General features: G+C 41.4%; 1 pseudogene; it reads left to right on the top strand.

Annotated features, from left to right (window-relative positions):
* Positions 1-18,918: 18,918 nt before the first annotated feature.
* On the top strand, positions 18,919-20,823 carry LOC105983580 (annotated as a pseudogene).
* The last annotated feature ends 218 nt before the right edge of the window (positions 20,824-21,041 follow it).

Raw genomic sequence — 21,041 nt, 5'->3', positions numbered from 1 at the left:
ATCCTTGGTTTGCCCTGCCCTGTTCCTTAATCACCCAGGCTGGCCTGGCTTGGCTTTGCCACTGCCGGGATGATCTCTCTCTCTCCTCCTAAACATATTCCTGTCCCTGCCACAGCATTCCAGGAAAAAGCAGGCTGGAATCTTCTCCCAACTGTTGGTGAAATAAAATAGTGGTCCCCAAAGATATTAGGCCTTCATCTCATGAATGTTTCTGTAAATGTTCCTTTATAAGGAAAAAAATAAAACCTTTGCAGATATGAATAAAGATGCTGAAGTAGAGCGATTGATCTGAATTATTCAGGCAAACCTTAAATGTAACCACAGTATTGATTACACAAACACAGATACACAGAGAAAGAGAGACAGAGACAGAGACAGAGAGAAAGACATATGGAGCCAGAGACAAAGGTTGGAGTGATGCAGCCAAAAGCCAAGGAATGCCAATGGCCGGCAGACACTGGAAAAGGCAAGAAGCAGATCCCTCCCCTTAGAGCATAGCCCTACCAACGACACCTTGCTTTGAACTCAGTGGTGCAGATTTTGGACTTTTGGTCTCCAGAACTATGAGAGAATAAATTTCTATTGTTTGAAGCAACAAAATTTGTGTTTGTTGTTGTTGTTTTGCCAGTCCTGGGGCTTGAACTCAGAACCTGGACACTGTCCCTGAGCTTCTTTTTTGTTCAAGGTTAGAACTCTACCACTTGGCCACAGCACCAGATCCAGCTTTTTTTGTTTATGGGGTACTGAGGAATCACATCTAGGGCTTCATGCATCTGAGGCAAGCACTCTGCCACTAAGCCACATTCCCAGGCCTGTGGTCATTTTTTACACCAGTGACAAGAAATTCATGAACTTGTTCTCCTGGTTTCTTTTTTTCTTTTTGCTTATGTGGTGCTGAGGAATCGAACCCAGGGCCTCATGCATGCAAGACAAGCGCTCTACCACTGTGCCACCTTCCCAGCCCCTGTTCTCCTGGTTTCTATCAACCGTCTATATAAGTGTCACAGAGTTTTCCAGCCATCACAACGGTCCTATCTGCCTCATTCCTCTATTTTCTTTTCTTTTCTTTTTATCTCCCTTCTTTAAGAACCTGGACCATAATTCCTTCCATTTATTTAATATCTTTTTTTGGGGGGGTCCAGTCGGGGGGCCTGAACTCTGGGCCTGGGCGCTGTCCCTCAGCTCTTCAGCTCAAGGCTAGCACTCTGCCACTTTAGCCACGGTGCCACTTCTGGCTTTTTTTCTTTTTGCTTATGTGGTGCTGAGGAATCGAACCCAGGGCCTCACGCTTGCAAGGCAAGCACTCTACCACTGAGCCACCTTCCCAGCCCCGATTTATTTAATATCTTGTCCATGCCACACAGTAGGCTAGGGGCTAGGTCACTGGGGTAGGTCACTGAATCTTCCCACAATCACACAGCTGGCATCTAAACACAAGTACAACTTCAAAGCCATTGGCTGTAACCCTGGTGCCTTCAGTTGACAGATTGATGGTTCCTGTGTGTCGTTCTGAAGAACCAATGGGTATGCCATGAAATAAAAACTGCTTGTTACATACTAGGTCCTTGTGCTTAGGTCTTTACATATACTACTTTACTTTAATCTGTCAAAGCAACCCCATGAGAAAGCTTTTATTATATCTTTTTACAGATGAAGAAACAACCCCTAGTGGTACACCCAGCACAGCCTCTAGTCTCCTGGGGTTCATTTCTTCTGATCTCCCTGGCCTCCTATTTGTACTAGTTGTAGTTTGACTTGGACAAGTCCATTCAGACTTCTGAAAGGCCTTTGTCCAAAGTTTGGAGGACTTCCATCAGGTTCATGCGTCGAGCTTGCTTGTTAGTGTCCAGAGATTTCAAAACATACACAGTGTCACATAAATAGTCCAATGCCCAAACATTCACCAAGAGCCTGTCCCATTTTCACTAGCTACCTGGTCCTACCTGCACCTTCCTTCACTGTCTTGTTAGAAACCTTGAGACAGTCACACTGCACAATGAATATGCTAAAAAGTTTGCAAAATATAAATGACCACAACCCATGGTGATACAGGTAATATAAAATTTGAGAAAGAAGGAAAATGTTAAGGATTTTACTGAAATATATAAACTCTTTTTTAAAATTCATCTTAATGAGGAGTGGGTGGAAGGAAGAGAGCCAGGAAGGGAGAGAGAGAATGTAAGGGAAAGCAAGATTCTCTGTATTTATAAACCTGAATGCCTAAATTGATTTATTTAGCATCAATGGTAATTTGCATACTTTCATATAAAACACTGGAAAATTTAATTGAAGCAGCAAGCCATATAGCCTGGCCAATAGAAAACAAGCTACCTTTGGAAATGAATCAAGATTCCCAGAAGTTCCTGGATCACCTTGGCTCTTTTTAGGCTTTGGAAGCCTAAAGAAGAAGAAAACAAATAGGAATAATAAAAAGAGAATGGCATCAATATTTCAGGGACCTGGATTTCAGTCCAAGCTTATGTACTCGTTTGCTAGGTGACCTTAGAGAAAGCATTTCCTCCTCTCTCCAGACTTCAGTTTTTCTCATCTGCAGATGATTTCCATGATACCTTCAAATTCTACCAGGGTATTGTTAAGTCAAATAATGTCACCACCATACTTTCCAAGATATATTTGCTTTTCTTCTTACAGTCACCTAACCAAGTAAAAGAATGAGGTAAGGTTAGACAGTTACTGCCCAAACATACACATTTAACTAACTCTATCCTTTGGTCTTCTGAGAAGAGAGGTGTCTCAAGCTAGTCCCAAGCTCAGAGGTGCTGTTGTAGAGGTGCTGGCTGAAACAGCCTTGCTAGGGAGGAGGCTCCTGGTGACCTCTGTCCGAATCTTTCATTGTGGAAACTCCCAGAAAGCCAGCCCTGTCATTAAGCCTGTAAAGTAAACATCATCAGCAAAAGCCCAAGTTAGCTGTAAAGTCTACCTTGCTCCTTTAAAGCCAAAACTTTCTCCATTTCTCATTCTGCCAGGGCCTGCTTTAACAGAGGAAAACTCAAGGCTCTGGCCTTTCAGCTAACACTCTCCGCCACCCCCCCACCCCCCTCCCCAGAGCTGCAGGCAGAAGGCAGAAATATATTTTGCTGCCTTGGTCCAGGCCTTGTGGAGGAGAAAAAAACCCCAGGAACAGAATGGCCAGGGTTGTGGGAATGTTGGAGGGGGGGATGTGTATAAAAAGAGGGTCTCCTTGCGCTTCATAGTCACAGAGATACAGGCAATAATTACACATTCAAGAATTTGTACTCCAAGCGCAGCATTCAAGCTTATCAAGAAGCACGTCTCTCCCTACATGCTTGCCATCAGTACATCAAGCTTTTTATACTATCATTTTGTTCTTATTAATACACTGCTATATTACTATGATAACAGTTCTGTTGTATATGTATATGTCTCGAATTTTGCCTAGACAGCTAATTTCTTCATAGTAGACATTCCAGCTCAGGGTTTCCAATGCAGGACTGAACCTGTATTGGAAAAGATAGACTGACTGCCTTTTCCAGAAGACAAGCAGAAATCTTATTCTCTCCCCAAAGCTCCTCATGCATACGTCCTTTTCCCTTTGTCCATTTTTGTTTTGTTTTGGTTTTGTTTTTTGGGGGGAGGGGGCTGGGGGGGGGCGTCCAGTCATGGGGCCTGGGCACTGTCCCTCAGCTCTTCAGCTCAAGGCTAGCACTCTACAACTTGAGCCACAGCGCCACTTCTGGCTTTTTTTTTCTGCTTATGTGGTGCTGAGGAATCGAACCCAGGGCCTCATGCATGCAAGGCAAGCACTCTTCCACTGAGCCACCTTCCCAGCCCATTCCCCCTTTTTTTAAACAAATGGGAGGGGGAAAAAACCCTTGAAACTCAAAATACATGGCTAAGAAATGCCAAAAGATTCAGATTCACATCAGGACTCACTTAAGACCTGTGTTTTCATGGGCAGCATACATTGCTTCCTATGCAGCTTTGTAAATTCCTTGTGAGCAGAGGTTTGGTCTCTCCTATTCTTTCACACAGTCTAGAGGGATCCTGAGCAATAGTGTGTGCTTAGCATTTACCTGTTAAATAACTGAATGACAGAAGTTCCTGCCAGAGATGAAAGTGGCAGGGTGTTTGAGAGGAACCTGGAATCAATCTATAGAGCCACTACTGGCCAGGCCAATCAATTCTGGAAAATAGAGTGGGCAAAGAAACTCCTGCTAGATAGTGTTTAGAAGTTTCCAGAAAGTCTAGGCAGAAAAGTGACTTTCTCTCTTCTGAGAACAATAATAAAGGCATTCAGACATAATAAAGACACAAGAGCAGCCATGGGACCAACCTAATCCAATGTCCTCAACACTGACAGTCAAAAGAAGCCAGTGTTGTTCTTTGCAGCAAGCTACTCATCTGCTGTCCTGATAAAGACTAGGTTAGAAAAGCACAAAGTGCCTGGCTATTCCTATGCTTTAGGAAGTCTGAAGAATTTTCCTTCCTCTTCCTGCACTGAAGGATTATAGCCTACTTCTCTAATAGTTTGTGTTGTAATATTTTATTTGTAAATCAGTTATTTTGAAACTGAAAACATTTTTCCCATTGGAAAACCTGTTATTTACAGAGGCTGGCATTTGAGACTGAGTTTTAAAAGCCTTTGTTTCATTTTGTTTTTCAATGCTAGTGATCAAACCTAGGGACTCACTAACGCTAGGCAAGCAATCTACTACTGGCTACAGTCTCAGTCCCTAAAGGCCTTATTTTACCCATTGTTCATAGTACTGAGTTTGATGATTTATATCACCTAATCCTGTTCACATGGGAGAATGCATTTCCAGTCCTCATTCAGCATGCCAGGGCAGGCTGTCCTCTGCCTGGAAGCAGGGATTCCTGAGGAGGCTGGTACCTAACAGCTCTGTAATTGGGTTTTGAGAAGAGACCAGGACTTAAGGGTAGAAATTCATGCTATCCTGTTGGAGCACAGAGTTTGCCAACACCTCTAATGTTGGCCCACTGTGGATGGCACACAGTGCCATCTGACCCCCTCGGGCATCTTGAAAAGTTAGAAAGGATTTCCATTTGACTCACAGGAAATCCTTGATCTGTACTGACTAATCCCTCCTCCCTTTCAGATCCTTCCCTCTGCCCACACCTTATTTATCAAAAGTGTCTACTGCTTTACCTGCTATCTATAGCCCAAGGTTATCTAGATGGTAATTTATTAAATTCTCAGGATGACCCTATATGTTGATTCTGCTTCATTTAGGAGGTGAAGGAACTGAGCATTAGCATGCTCATGTAAGTTGTCTTAGATTCCTCAGCTAGTATAAGGACCAACAGAATTCGAATCTCAGTTTCTTTGAAACTCCAGATTTGGGGCTATTCACTGCTATAATATATCTGTTTCAACAGTGTGGGAGGGGGGAAAGAGGGGAAGGAGTTCCCCAAAAAGTCCATAAAGGAATTCAATAGTAAATACAGTAATGTTACCTATTTTATTTAAATAAAAGTCTTTTTAAAAATCATAGAACTATATTTGTGATTCTCAGGGAGGGCAGACAGTACTGAGTACACTGTTTAATGGTTTTCCTTTTGTGTTTGTTTATGGTAGACTTCTAGCCAAGAGGCCCAATACCATCATGGCACACTGAATAAACAACTGTTTTGCAAGTGGATTAAACAGACAACTGCTGAGAGAATTGCTTCCTCATAAAGCCATGCAACACAGCAGCAGAGGCATGCTGAGTTCCCAGGACCTCCCCTTAGTTACCACCTCAGGCTGGACGCAGAGACTCTGCACAGATTCCAGATTGCTGTGTCCAGCATCGCATACCACGTTGACTCATCATTGAGAGAGCGAATTGGCTGATAAACTGCCTTCATCCCCAGTAAGAATTCTGAAGAAATAAAATTGGGTTCTCCTCCCCCAAGACTCCCCTCAGCTATTCTTTATGGATGATACAATAAATAACTATAAATAGTCTCTGGAATCTTCTGATTTTTCTAGTGAAAAGAAGAAACCTAAACCTGACAGAACCCTGCTTCAGATAACAGAGTTTCTATGTGGCACACTATTAGAAAAAGCTAGAGAGGGCTAAGGATGTCCTAGGTAGCAGAGATTCAAAGTGTGAACCACCATGCCCAGCTAAGTCACTATATTTTGATAAAAAGTCACAATTCATGATCTGGCTACTGGCAGCTTATACCTGTAATCCTAGTCTTGCAAGAGGATCATGATTCCAGGCCAGCCTAGACAGAAAATTCTTAAGAACTCTATCTCAACTAATAGATGGGCAGGGTGGTATAAGCTCTCTGTCATCCCAGCTACCAATGAAGTGCATCAAGATCCAGACTGACGCTGGCAAAAAGTAAGATCTTATCTCAAAAATAACCAGAGCGATTGATTGGAATATTTGGTAAACATGCAACAATGAAGTCTTCTGCTGTATAACTAACGTTAATAAAATGAATGTTAATAAAAATGATTTAACTAACTGAAAGTATTTAATTCACTAATGTTAATAAAAATGCTGAAAGGACTATAGGTATGGCTCAAGCAGTAAAGTGCCTGCCTAGCAAACTCCAAGCCCTGAATTCAAGCTCCAGTGACAACAAAAATCTTAATTCATCAAAAAGATGTAGCAATTCAAAACATCTTTTCTTTCTTCTTTTTTTTTTTAGCAGTACTGGGATTTGAACTCAGGGCCTCATAGATAACACTGAGCCACACCTCCAGTCCTGCTTTTCACTGGTATTTTGAGGCTAGGTTTTTTTTCTTATTTTCCCAGGTGCACATCTGAGCCTGGATCCACCTCCTATAGGCTTCCTGGTATCACTGGCATCACAGGTGCCTACCACTCCTTCTCTTCCATGGACAGTCTTACAGATTTTCTGTTCAGGCTGGCTGACGCTTCCATATCAACACTATCAGCCATCCATTTAGCTTGGGATGACAAGTGTTAGCCACCAACACCAGGCCTCCTTTTCCTTTCCTTCCTTCCCTCCTGCCTTCCTTCTTTTTTTTATTTCCTTCTTTCCTACTTTTTTTCTTTTTTGTGATGGTAGGTATCAAACCAAAGGCCTTGTACATGCTAGGCAATCACTACTCTGAGCTACATCCTCAGCTCTGCTCTAAACACGTATGTATTGACATGATAGTTAGCATCGTATCTTCAAAGTGTATAATACAAAATTTTCATCATGTTTCAACTTTAAAACATTTCTGGAGATGAGAAGGAATAATTAGAGAAGGAAAAAGATGAAGAATTGGTATATACTAAGGGTTTGCTATTCACAAGACTTTGCTAAATGCTAAGAAAATAAGAATGAGGAGACATAGTTTATGCCCTTGTAAGATTCCAGGTGAGAATGATTCATGGATAATAGGATAAAGGCTGTGAAGGGATCTACAAGGGAAGAGTGTCATAAGGCAGGAAGGAGTTATGCAAATCAAAAAGGAGGATGGGAAAGGAAAACCCACTTAGAAGTCATTTGAAATTATCTTAAAGGACAAGTGGGAGTTCACCAGACAGATGTGCAAATGGGAGAAGAGCACCCAGGAGAAGGAACACCAGACAGATGAGACAACACCCCTAGCCAGAGGGGAGAAAGCAGAGGTTGTGCAGAGGTCTACAGCATTGGATAATTATACAGGAAGGAGAAATCCAAATATCCGTAATGATCATGACCTTAGATCCATAAAGCCTTAGTTTTCTGTGACACCTGTACCAGAAAGAACTAGAAGAGGTTCCTCTTTGGTACAGAACACAAACCATTAGAAAAACATACCAATCACATGGGGAATAAGAGCATAAAATTACCATGGCTTCATTTCCCTTGACAAATCCTGCACTGCAGACATGCTAAAGTTCAGTTTCATTCACCCTGGTGAGGTCATTTAGTCTCAGATGATTACACATCCCAAATAACCATGTGACTAATACCTCTTGGCTGTCACATGGAGATCTAAACAACACAAGCTGCATTGCTTAGCTGCAGTGTGCTAGCGAGCTGCCACAGTTCCTCACTCTCTTACTGCACCCTGCAGCAGTAAACAGAGGAGGAGAAAGGAGAAACTATTTCACGGTAGTGCAGTGACCTAACTCATTTGATTTCAGTTGGCAGGGGAAGCAGAAGATCCAGTTTGACAAAAGGCATCATGGAGATTACACAATAGGGTTCTGAGCTGGTGGTAACATCCTTTGTGTGTTGTTGGTTTCGACTGTGACAGGTAATTCATTCAACTGTGAACAAAACACCTAAGCGTGTAGCCAAAAAGTCTTCAAAAATAATGTGCACTCTAGAAGGAACAAGTTCTTTTTCTTTCCTGCAGACAAAACCATGTCCCTCAGATTCTGCTGATTTTTTTTAACTGAGTAATTCTAATAGGTTGTAGATGTTGATGCCTATCTAACCATCTTTTATTCTGGTGAATAAAACACTGAGACGTCTTCTTCACATCAAGCTTTAGTCTTTTATTATTATTATTATTGTAAAAATATCATGGCAGAAAACCTTTTCATCAGGGATGGTGAAGAACAAGCTCAGCCCCATCCCCTGTTTTCTTTCTAACTCTACACTTGATCCTCTGCCTTACAACTAGCTTCCCCCCTGCCCCGCCCCCACCTTCTGAGCCTCCTTTCTTTGCTCATTCCTTAGCTCCTTTCCTGCTCAATATGGAAACAATTTTGCAACCCAGTATTTTTACAGGGCTGCTTCATTGTAACAATGCAGCTACCACTCTCTGTGAGTCATCAAGCTCATGCCAAGGTCTAGGTTCTGAGAATCTCAAGGTGAACAAATTTGACAGTTCTGTGCCTGAGCTGTCTGAAGGCTATCAGGGAGGGCCTCTGGAGGAAATGTTATCTCAGCTGAGATCTGGATAATGACAAGGAGTGTGCCCAGGGAAGTTCCAAGCAGTAGGGACAACCCAGCACATAAGACTTTGGGAGGAGTGTGAGCTCTGCATTCCAGAACAGGAGGGCTGAGGCAGGCGTTGTCAAGAAATCATCGGTGGATGGAATGATGGTGGCTCATCACCGATAGGGACTAGAAACAGGAAATGAAAGAATTTTGCCCATAATACAAGAGGGCTTCCTCTAGATATAGGAGAAAACAGGGACAAGGTTAGTGGGAGAGCAGGATTCCATAGTCTGAGTAAAAGCAGTAGAGAATCCTCTTTTTTTCTTTTTTCTTTTTTTGTCATCATTGGGCTTGAACTGGGTGCTGTCCCTCAGCTCTTCAGCTCAAGGCTAGCACTCTACCGCATGAGCCACTGCGCCATTTCCAGTTTTCTGGTGGCTTATTGGAGGTAAGAGTCTCAGGGACTTTCCTGCCAGGCTGGCTTTGAACCGTGACCCTCAGACCTCTGCCTCCTGAATAGCTAGGATTACAGGTGTGAGCCATTGGCGCCCGGCTAAGAATCCTCTTTCTTTAGAGGTCTAAATAGAGAGAAGAGGAGAAGCACAATGAACCACAGAAGACCAAAGTTATAGAAGACCAAGGGGATGGATCAACTGGTATGAACACACAGACAGGTATGGTCATGTGCACATGTGATAGTAGGTCCAGGGAAATAAGCTCAACTAATCTTTTACAGGGTAAGAGCAAGGGGTTGCTGTTGCTGCTAGTTTTGTTATTTGGGTTTTTTTTTGTTTTACTTCTTAGTTATTTTTATTGGCATAAATTAATTTCATAAAAGGGCTTCACTGTGATATTTACAACACACATGCAATATCTTTTGGTCAAACTCACCCATCTATATTATTTTTTTCTTAACTCTTCTCACACCTCCCCACCCCTTTTTAACAAAATTTGCTATTTTCATATATATATATGTATTATACATATACATTTATATTACACTCCCTATTCCCTCTTATTTCCCCACCCACACCTGCTTATTCCCTCCTCAAAAAAAAAATGGTCCCTCCTTTATCATCATGCCTTTATAGGGGGTGGTACTGAGCTTTGAACTCAGTACTTGAAGCACTATCATTTGAACCACTTTTCCATCCTTCTCAGGTCATGTATTTTTGGCTTTAGCTTTCACCTATTAGTGAAAACACGTGATATTTGACTTCAAAGTGTGTATATTCACAGACAACATTCTCAACATCCTTTAAACATTGGTTCTTGTAGTAAACGTAAGAACTGTATATTGGAATGGAAGACATTGTACGAAAGGAAATGTATCATTGCCTGACTTATATAATTGTAGTCCCTCTGCATATCGCCTTTATAATAGCAATAATATATATATATATATATATCCTCTTTTTAAGATTATTTGCCATTTCAAAGACATAATGACCAAAAAAAAAAGAGAAAAAAACAAAGACAGTTGATTTCAGGGTGTTTCTCTGAGTTACTTGTACATTCTTGGTCTAGATTTTGGTGTGTATGCTCCCATCCACCTTCCTGCCTACAATTTGTCAGGAGACTTGGTGAGTTGCTGTGACCGTAGTGTGCCCAGAATTGCTCACTGCCTCTGGTAGGCTCACTCACACAAAAGGCAAAAGGATAAAGGCAATCACCTAAGCTTGTCTACAAAAAATACAGATGAGTAATGGAGCTGTGGCTAAGTGGTAGAGTGCTAGCTTCGAGCAAAAAGCTCAGGGACAGTGCCCAAGCAAGACCTGAGTTCAAGCCCCAGGACCAACCACCACAACAACAAAAGCGTAGGTGAATACACCCAAATGAGAAAGAGAGATGCTGTGCCATGGCTTTGCCTTGTTCTGGAGAGCAAAGTTCAACTTAGTAGCTATAAATTTCAGAAAAATGTTTCTGATTAAAAACAAACAACAGTTTTAAAAAACTCACTAAAGATCAGGACTTTGTGGTAAGTAGTACTGCAGGAGGGCTGTTATAAAGTACACTCCTGCCCTCTCTAAGGTCATCTTTAATGAATTACATTAAAGACAGAATTGCATATTAATGAATTACATGTATCATAATTAATTGTATTACATTAAAATAAATTATATAATTATATAAATTATGATATTGTGTTATATATTATACATTATAATATAAATCATAATGTATAATATATAATATTAAAATATTATGTTAAGAAAATTCATTATAAATGAATTCTTCAGCTGGGCATTGATAACTCATACTGTAATCCTAGCTACTGAGATCTGAGGATTGTAGTTCAAAGCCAGCCTGGGTAGGAAAATCCTTGAGACTCTTATCTCCAATCATCCACCCAAAAACCAAAAGTGGAATGATGGCTCAAAGTGGTATATCTCTAGCCTAGAGCAAACAGGGTCTGTGATAGCACCCCAGGCCCTGAGTTCAAGCCCGCCCCACACACACACATACACAAAAAAAGCATCTATCTGAGCCCAGCAATTAACTACTTCCTCTCTTAAGAACATCCAATTAAGAAAGAACTATCAAGCTGGGTGTCAGTGGCTCATGCCTGTAATCCTAGCTACTCAGGAGGCTGAGATCTGAGGATCGCAGTTCAAAGCCAGCCCAGGCACGAAAGTCTGTGAGACTCCCTGTTCAACACCCCCCCCAAAAAAAGACAGATGTGGGTTGTGTTGCTGTTGACATAAAGAATACAAACTGCTTTGGAAAGAGTTGAGAGGCAGAAGTTCTGAAGTAAGAAAAGACAAATTCGGTTGTCAAATCCTGCCTCTCAGACAACATAAAGAATCAAATCCTGCCTCTCAGACAACATAAAGAAGCATGTTGAGCCTTCTGAGCTTTGCCAATCACAGTCCTGGAGACTTGATGGTATTTGCAATGGTGACTGAGGCTACTGCCCTTCTCTACAAACTCTGCCTATTCTAGACATGTCATGTAAATGTCATCAGATAATACGTGGAACTTTCTTTCTTTCTTTCTTTTTTGGAAAGGGGACTTGTTATGTAGCCCAGGTTGGCCTCAAACTCAAAATTTCCAGAAACTTCTTTGGATGATCATACTTCTCTGAGTATACTAAACATGCAAATATGCCAAGAGGAAAAATGACTCTAACCCCTACCCAAAACTTTAGTGGTGGCAGTGTCCATGGGTGTTCTCTTGGGGGCAAAAGAGTAGAGCAGAGGGAAGAAGAGGGAGGGAAGCATAAAGAACAAGCCCTGTCTACACCTGAGTTCTGCAGGCCAAAAGGCAGGGCAGGGTGACCAACACTAACCCTTCCCAGTGAGGATACATGAGGCCACCCTGAGCCACCTACTCCCCTCCCTGACTTAGGTCCACAGAAGACTTGCCTGCCTGGTAACCCACTCCTCAGATTGGTCTTGGGACCTTCACTCCACCAGAAGAACTGCAAGTCCTAGGAGCAGAGGACCAGGAAGATGGGAGCCCACCTGGGGTCAGAAGAGCTTCCAGGACCATCCATCTCCTTGAGCCTGGACCTTGCCAGCTCCCAAGACTTTGAACTAGTTCTGAATAGCACATCCCCTCTGGGCAGGGGAAATGCATAAGACAGATTCAACAAAAAGGATCCGTGGCTGGACTGGAATATCTAATGGGTCGCTGGGCTCTGCATTCCCACAAGACACAACGTGCCCTGCCATACACCTGGCTTTTGTTCAGTCTATAGCTGTCACACTACAAAAAGATGGAGTGACCCTCATTTCTAGATTCCAGAACTCCATCCACACATCTCTTGGTTCCATTGAAGTACCTCTGACAACACCCACCCCCCAATACCACACATCAACTACAGAAGGACCATTGTGTAGGGATTTCGGCTTTCAGTTTAGAAACAGGGATTGATTTGCAACTCTCAAACGATGTTTAGGGACTTCTTCATCTAGATCTCATGGTCTCTAGTGGCAATGTGGGACAGCAATGGTGGGAAGGAGGACTTTTCAAAGACTTCACCGGCCACTTGCCGTCATTCCCAAATGAGTGTGTCCTTGATCAAACTAGGTACTGAACTCTTTACAGTTACTCACAAGCTTTCAAGATCCTGGGTGAGAGTCTCTCTGGTAAATCAACTCCCTAGGCTCTTGTTAAACATGCCAAAACAAACTATATATATACATATATATATATTAACAAGGGCATTTAAAAACTGTACTATCTACACTGTAATATATGGCCTGCAAAGCAGCCATAACTTTCCCATTTTCTGAATTAAATTTAGAAACAAACATCTTGAGAATATGAAATTAAATTATAAAGGTCAGAAGACAATGAATAATATGCCATGTATGTGATTAATTATACTAGTTCCAAAGCAAAAAAAAAAATTCTCCCTTGCCTCTGTGTAAAAATTGTGTGTGTATAGTTATTTGAAATGTCATGGGTTACTTGATTTCAAAAGGAAAGTGAAAAAAACACCAAGATATTTAAGTAAGACTGGAAGAAAATATTTCTGAAAAGAAAGTAACATTTAATTCTTTAACTAAGGGGAGAACAAGACATTTAATTCTTTATTGCTTCCTTTTGTCCTGTGGCCAGTTTATAAATAGCACAAGTCTTTGTGCCATTGAAATCGAGTTCACAGTCTTTTCAAAGTAAAGAGCCAAATGATTTAGATATAGTAAAGATATGATTGTTTCTTAACAGCTACTGGATCTGATAAGCCATTATAATCATAAGGTAGATAGAATTACAGTTCATCTTTTTCTATGGTGAGATCATTAGTACTTCAAACTTCAAACAAAGAGCTCTTTCTAATCTGCCCTTAATTCTCCAGACTTCAAAAGTAAAACATTTTTTAAATGCTTGAATGAAAGTTATTCATCTACCTAATTTTTCCCTCTGCTTTAATTAAAGCAGCAAACTTAATTGGGAGTGAACTCATTCTAATACTCCAATCAGACAAAATAAGTAAGCCAAACTGCTAATAGCAATGATGGAAGCGATAGCTGAGGACAGCCTGGCAAATCTTACCTGTGACTTGAGGTGTTCAACTAAAAAAAGGCACATGAAGGCCACACTCACATTTGCTTTTCTGGGCAAATTTGCCCTGACATATTGTAGGCAATCAAAGGAGGATTCTTCCTTCTAGACATTTTCTGGAGTTTTTCTCCCTATTGCCTAGAAAATTACCCTCTTGCTTCTTCTGATTGGTGTAACAAACATGATTTGACCAGTTCTAAGAACTGAAAGAAAAGAACATAGTCTTTGCAATCAAAGAGTTTAGTCTAGAGGATTCAGCCAGACCAAAGGAGTGTTCAGACAATAGGTATCTATGGTCCATGCTTTGCTAGAGAGGTACACAAGGCTCCTGATGTAGCCTACCCCATAGAGCTTGATTCCAAGAAGGGATTGTTTCCCCATCTGGACAGTTTCTCAGGGGTCTGTCAGAAATCTAAAATGTATACAATTTTAGTTGGCTTCACATTATTTCAGATAATATGGTTTACTAGTTACACTGTACACAGCTATAGTACTGTACCTCTATAGCATTGATGCCAGGAAAAGTCAGTCTCTTCCAGGTTCCTCTTACATTTTTCTGTTGCTATTTACCTACTTAGTGCCCCACATTTACCTTTTATTCATGGGGGAGGGTGGTGTAAGAATGTTTTCAATCCATTCTCATTCAGTAAAGAGTATGGGCTTTTTGTCCTCTTACTTACTTGCCACAGATTAACATTTTCAAAGAATTGTTTTCACCCTTTTGAAATTAACACATAAGTCTGAGACATACTCCTCTTTTTTTTTCTTTTTTTTTTTTCTGGTCATGGAGCCTGAACTCTCGTGATGCTGAACCTCAGCTCTTCAGCTCAAGGCTAGAGCCCTACCACCTGAGCTACAGCACCACTTCTGGCTTTTTCTGCTTATGTGGTGCTGAGGAATCGAACAAAGGGCCTCATTCATGTAAGGCAAGCACTCTACCACTGAGCTACCTTCCCAGCCCCTCCTCTGTTCTTTTTCTTTGTTTTTTTTTTTTATTTGGTTTGGTTTGGTTTTTGGGTCCGGTTGTGGGGCCTGAACGCTGGGCCTGGGCACTGTCCCTCAGCTCTTCAGCTCAAGGCTAGCACTCTACCAATTGAGTCACAGCGCCACTTCCGGCTTTTTTCTTTTTGCGTATGTGGTGCTGAGAAATTGAACCCAGGGCCTCAGGCATGCAAGGCAAGCTCTCTACCACTGAGCCAACTTCCCAGCCCCTGTTCTTTTTCTTAAGAGAGGCTTTAACATGATTCTAGCTCTCTGATTATTGGCTAGTTTCTTGCCAGTGAGTAAGGCTAATCTTTGCTATGGCCTCTTGCTGTGAATCATCCAAGTTCAATTTTGCTTTTTCAAGAATCATTCTGGGTTTGTTGTTGTTGTTGTTGTTGTTATTGTTATTCAGTTGACCTCTTCTAAATAAGTAAAACTATCTCCAGCTTCCCTGGTAAAAGTATTCCTTTCTTTGTTTTGTTGGAAGAGGTTTCAAGAAGACTCAAAACTAAATGACATGAATAGTAGATTTGTGAATCACATTGCAGGTGAGGTAGCCCAAGGTCTTTCTTAAATATATAGCACTTCCCAGCCTCCCTACGTCCATTCGAGAATAGTCTTAGCTGAGTGACAACTGTAGAACCCAGAGCCCAGGGCTCTCTTTACAGTTCTGTCATCAATTATCACTAGTATGGTCCTAGTTTACCTTCTGTTTAATTATATCAATCTGTTCACGTGTATATTCTGAGTTGCAGTAACAAGTGAAGGTGATTTAATTTCCAAAGATAATAAACTATATAAATAAATAGCTCCCATAGAAATGATAGAATTAGACTCTATTTACCCAGACAACAAACAACAGAGCTAACTAAACTGGGTTCATTCCAAAAGTCTTGTTTCCCTCTCATAAATAATGCACTTAATTGTTGTTAGGCCTGAAGGGTCCAGTTTCCAGGATGCCCATCACTGGGGTGCATTTGGGTCATTAATCAACTGCTAAGCAGCTTGCTTACAGTGATGAATGGTAGAGAGCTGCTAAACTGTTCAAGCCACTGAGAGGAAATGCACAGCTTGGAGGTCCCTAGTAAATGTCTCCAAGATCCTTTTCTCTTAGCACATCTCACCAATGACCCAAGTTAAGCCCATTCTTGGCTCATTCAAGGGCATTCACCTTGGCTTTCTGTAGGAGTTTTATACTTTTGGGGATGGGGGAAGAGGGAGAAGGGGATTGCCAGTCCTGAGGCTTGAACTCTGGGCCTAGACACTGTCCCTGAGCTTTTGTGCTCAATGCTAGCACTTTATCACTTGGGTCACAGCTCCACTTTCATCTTTGTGGTTAATTAAAGATAAGAGTCCCATGGACTTTCTTGCCGGGCCAGCTTTGAACCATGATCCTCAGATCTCAGCCTCCTGAGTAGCTAGGATTATAGGCATGAGCCACCAGAGCCCAGCTTGGAGTCTTGTCTTTGTTGAGACTTCAGTGTAGACAAGATGTGTTCTCCAAAGCACTCCAGGAGACAGAAGCTCCTGTCTGAGCCCTCCATCCTACATATCATCTTGGTTATTCCTCACACATCTTGCCAGTTTGCACCCTCATGGCCCAAACTTCTTCCGGAGTTTCCTGCCAAGTTTGCTCTTCCATATGTGACCATTCAGCCTGTCAAAAAGCAGTCAAAAGCTTGAGAAGAATGAAAAGTTTATGAATTTCCTATTAGTATGTTTGTTCACAAGTAAAGAAGTTAAAGTAGCTTGCCTGAAAGGTCTACCACCTCATGAATGTAGGGTTCAGGACTAGAGCTGGTGTTCAAACTTAGAGCTTGGTGACCTACAGCCCTCAAGTCAAACCAAGCAAGAGCCCAGCTGTGCACCAAAAACAAAACTATTTTTATATTTTTATAGGGTTGTCAAAAATATAATAACCAAGGGTTGGGGTTCTGACTCATTGGTACCATGTCTATGTAGGGTTCATGAGGTCCTAGGTTCCATTCCTAGCACTACAATCAATTGATCAACTGACAATGGCAAAAATTAAGTATCAGAGATTATATGTATCCTACAAAAATGGATACATTAATTCTCTGGTGCTTTACAGAAAAAAAAAAAGTTTGTACTAGACTGGAGTACCCATATCTTATCAGTTGGGGCCTAGGGAGAACTTGAAGGTGAGTTCAGCCAGTGTCACATTCCTGGTTTCTCATCTTCCTCTCACTCAGTGTCATATGAATTCTATGATGGTAAACTTGAAAGAAGGAGCTGAGCTTAGACCAGCCCTTAGTGGAGGCATTTTCTCAGAACCAACGAGTAATAGGCCGTACAAATTCTGGTCCACTATCTGCCAATGCAAGACACAAGGCACTCTGCTCTGGAGTTTTGTCTCCAGAAGTTACTCACATAAATCCAAGCTCAAAGACAGTGTGGTAGAGCCAGAAATCAAATTCATTCCATTTCAACAATAAATGACCTTGGCAAGGCATGTGCCTTCATGTGACCATCTAAAGCCATGTACTCCATGTAGATGGGCTAACGCCCCCAGACAGCCAGGTTGTAGTAGAGTGTAAAATCTGAATTAAAAAATGTAGGTTGATGATTTACCAAAAGATTCCCTTGCCACAGAAATTTGAGAGTTAAAGCAACTGGACCAATAAAAAATTATAAAAATAACAATAAAAAATATCAGTGGGCTAGTGACTCATGCCCATAATCCCATAGACACTCAAGAGACGGAGATGAAAAGATTGCTGTTCTAAGCCAACCTGAGTAGCAAAGTCCACAAGCGTCCACATCTAATTACCCAGCAAAATGTAGCTGAAGTGTTAGACCACCAGCCATGATTAAGTGGTAGGCCATTGAGTTCAAACTGGCATAAGAAAAGAAGGAAGGAAGAAAGGAGGGGAAGGGAAGGGAAAAAAGGAAAACATATCAGCAGTTGGTAAGGAATGGAGTCAATGTAATGGAGACTGATTTCTTTAGAGGATGTCATCAGCGAAGATCTATTTGAAGGCTAATAACTTAGCTGAAACCTGAATGACAGAAGCCAATCATCAGAAGAAGGAGGAATCACAGGATGCTGAAGATTAACAACAACAATATGACAGGTAGAAAGGCAAAGACCCCAAAAGAGGAATGGGCTTGGGGGTGCTGGGCAAAGAAAGGAGACCAATGAATAGAGTTGCACAAGATCAAGTCTTCCAAAAAAACATAGGGTGCAAAATGGTTGAGTGGTAAATGCTTCAATAGCTTCCTCATTTGTAGAGACCAGGAGAGGTACAATTAAATTACCTTGCCTCATTTTTTTATTTGCTCTATTTAAAGAACCCATGAGAGGGAATGGAGGGTGTGTAATATGGGTTGGTCCAGCCTTCATAGAGCCTTATCTCTGGCCAAGTTCATTTTATATCTTTCCCAGAGTTACTGGGTTATACCTCAAACCAAATCAAACAAGTAACATTTGAAAGAGCAAAAGGGCAAGGATGTTAAAAATTTATCACTATTCCCCTCAATATCTCAGAGGTCACAAGTGTTTGAAAGCCAAGGGTGAAAAGGTAGAAACTAGTGAGTAAATTTTTTTATATTATTAAACTCAATAAACCTGCCCTTTGTGGGGGGACAGAATTGGCAGTGTTTTTAGTCTCCCAATGTGTTTGTCAGCATAGTGATGTGTGTATGTACACCAAAGAAAGGATAAACCAGGCCTCAAAATACATGTTGAAGTTGAGTGTGGGTATACACTTCTGTAATCCCAGCATACAAGAGGCTAAGACACAAGAATTGAGAGTTCAAGGCCAGAAAGGATTATGTTGTGAGAACCTGTCTCAGAGAGAGAGAGAAAGAGAGAAAGAGAAAGGGGGGGAAGAAAACAAAACTATGTTGAACCTGAGGCTTGTAAATTCATTGCTCTCAGTTCATTTAGGAGAGGCTGGGTCTGGAAAGCTGATTCAGAATTCTGTGATTAAGGAAGAACAATGCCATTTATTCATTACCCTGGAAAATTAGAACCACCCAGCTAAAATTCATGTCTGGTAAACAGCACAGACTCTTCCTAATAGGAAAATCTAGTTAAGAAACCAAATTAATCTCTTTCTGTTCCTAGCACAGTCATGGCTTGTGGTCCCAAGAAGCATCTGAAGTGGGTAACCACTCCAAAGCATTAGATGCTGGATAAACTAACCAGTATGTTTGTTCCTCATGTATCCTCCTCTCTCCACAAGCCCAGAGAATGTCTGCCTCTCATTATTTTCCTTAGAAACAGACTTAAATACACCCTGACCAAGTAAAGAAGCTTTGCATGCTGCACTCCATTAAGATCTAAAGCAAAGCCAGGACTGATAAAATTTACCCTGCAGGTTTTACAGATGTCATTAATATCGCCAGAATTTCCATCTGATCTGATACCAATGGTCGCCTTGCTGTTCAACGCATTCTATCTGAGGAAGCAAAGTACAACTTGTGCAAAGTGAGAAAGGTCTTTGTGAGCACAAAGGGAATCCTCATCAGACCATTCATTACCCTGACCCCCTCATCAAAGTGAATAGCACCATTCGCATCAATCTAGAGACTGGCAAAATAGCCAATTTTATCATGTTTGACACCGGCACTTGTGTGTGATGACCAGAGGTGCTAACTTGGGAAGAATTGGTGTGATCACTGACAGAGATCCTTTTGGTATAGTAGTTCATGTGAATGGTATCAGTGGCAATAGCTTTGCCACTTGGCTTCCCAATACTTGTTATTGACAAAGGTAACAAGCAGAGTAGAGGGTGGACAGAGAAGGGGATGAAATGGTCTCCAAGTTAACATTGGGAATACAAAGTAAGGAATTTTATCTAATCAAAAATAATGTGTGATTCAAAAAAGAACAAAAACAGGTCTGCAGGAGTGGCTGGGCATTACAGTAGCTGACTAGCAAGTGTGAGACCTTGAGTTCAAACCTCAGTACCACCAAGAAAAGAAAAAATTAAGGTCAGAGGAGTTGATGTTAATATAGAGGCTAAATGGAGTTTGATCTTGATCTGTATAAGGACCAAGTTTAGATCTTATTTTCATTAAGCAATAAAATACCAATACACCCTTTGTTCACTACAGAAACATATAATCTCAGTTGAGTAAATGATCTACCAATCAGCCAGGTAGGGAAGGCTAGTACCAGGGAAATACAAATCCTTATTCTCAGCCTCTCTTTTTTTATTGTGAAAATACTGTACAGAGGGGTTATAATCACATGAGCAAGGTAAAGAGTACATTTCTTATCAAACATTGTTGCCTCCTCCTTTGTTTTCCCCTACCATCCCTTCCTTCCCATCTCCACAACTACATTCCTCCCCCCCTCTCCCCCACCTGCCCCAGCCTCTCTTCTTTTTAGGTATGAACCACAATTTTCCAAAAGATCAGACTTACTTTAGGTACCAGTGGCTCACTCACACCTCTAATCCTAGCCACTCAGGAGGCTGAGATGTGAGGATCATGGTTCCAAGCCAGCCGAGGCAGGGAAATCTATGAGACTCTGATCTCCAATTAACCACCAAAAAAATAAAAAATGAGTTGCAGCTAAAGTGATAGAGCATCAGCCTTGAACACAAAGCTCAGAAATAGCACCCAGGTCCTAAGTTCCAGGCCCTGGACCAGCACACCACACACACACACACACACACACACACACACACACACACACACACACTCCATTTTCATAAAACAAACAAAAAGGAAAAGGAAAACCTAACAAGGTGAAAAGTGAATTATACACTAAGAGTAGCCAGCCAGGGTGTAGCTATTCTGTTTGTATTCCTTTATGGACAATCTGCTTCCCAGTGGAGTTTGTCGTTTTCTCTCCTTCCCACACTGGGATCCTACACTTGGCAGTGGGTCAACGAGGGAAGGCAGGTATGGTCTTAAGAGGCTGCAGAGGACCAGACTCACTTTTTGACTCCACCCTGTTCCACTCCAGTGCAGTTCCTGTTAAACATAGCCCTGCTCTCAGCAAACAAGGCTCTGAACTATTTTTAGCTGTGTTCAGTGCTCAGGCCAGTAAATTGAGCTAGGTTTATCACTAGCTTTTGTTTTAAAGTAATAACTTCTGTTGTTTGTTCCTCTCATTACAGATATTAGTATCTTCATTTTATACTTTTTGGAAAACATAGTAAGGGAAAAAGGTAACAGAGAACAGAAAAAAAGGCCTAGGGCAATAATATTAAATATTTGATTCACTTTTATGTAACTATGTA

This window comes from Dipodomys ordii, unplaced genomic scaffold (genome assembly GCF_000151885.1).
Source record: "Dipodomys ordii isolate 6190 unplaced genomic scaffold, Dord_2.0 Scaffold20, whole genome shotgun sequence".
Taxonomy (NCBI): domain Eukaryota; kingdom Metazoa; phylum Chordata; class Mammalia; order Rodentia; family Heteromyidae; genus Dipodomys; species Dipodomys ordii.
This window is presented reverse-complemented; position numbering and strand designations above follow the sequence as displayed.